The sequence below is a fragment of the Nanorana parkeri genome, unplaced genomic scaffold (assembly GCF_000935625.1).
Source record: "Nanorana parkeri isolate BGI_ZX_2015 unplaced genomic scaffold, ASM93562v1 scaffold180, whole genome shotgun sequence".
Classification (NCBI taxonomy): domain Eukaryota; kingdom Metazoa; phylum Chordata; class Amphibia; order Anura; family Dicroglossidae; genus Nanorana; species Nanorana parkeri.
The window spans coordinates 1772851-1773318 of NW_017306448.1; positions in this window are offsets into that span (position 1 = coordinate 1772851).

Consider the following 468-nt stretch of genomic DNA (forward strand, 5'->3'; position numbering starts at 1 on the left):
CAGACAATTATACATATTTAATTGACATCTGTCTCCAGTGCTAAGATGGAAAGGTCCGATCCTAAATGCAGATAAAGACATTGATATCTCTGGAGCAATGCACTGCGGCTCATCTGTACAATTAGCACTGCGAGAGGAAACACAGCACAACTATTGCAGACTGCCTGACATCTCCTTTACGGTACAAACTCCTCCTGAGTGTAGTGCAGCAGACATGGGACTCACAATAGCACCATTTTCATTGGCACATTACATTTTAATATCGGTAAAACGCTTTACAACAAATACAGGTGAATCTATAGAATATAAAATGCTGTATACAATTGCATTAAGTAAAAAAATACACTCAGGTGCAACGCACAAAGCTGTGTCAGAATTGTCTTCATACACATAAAGACGACATTTATTCACATCTCTTTTTAAAGAGGAAAAGAAAGGGTGATATGTTAATGATAGGACATGTATATT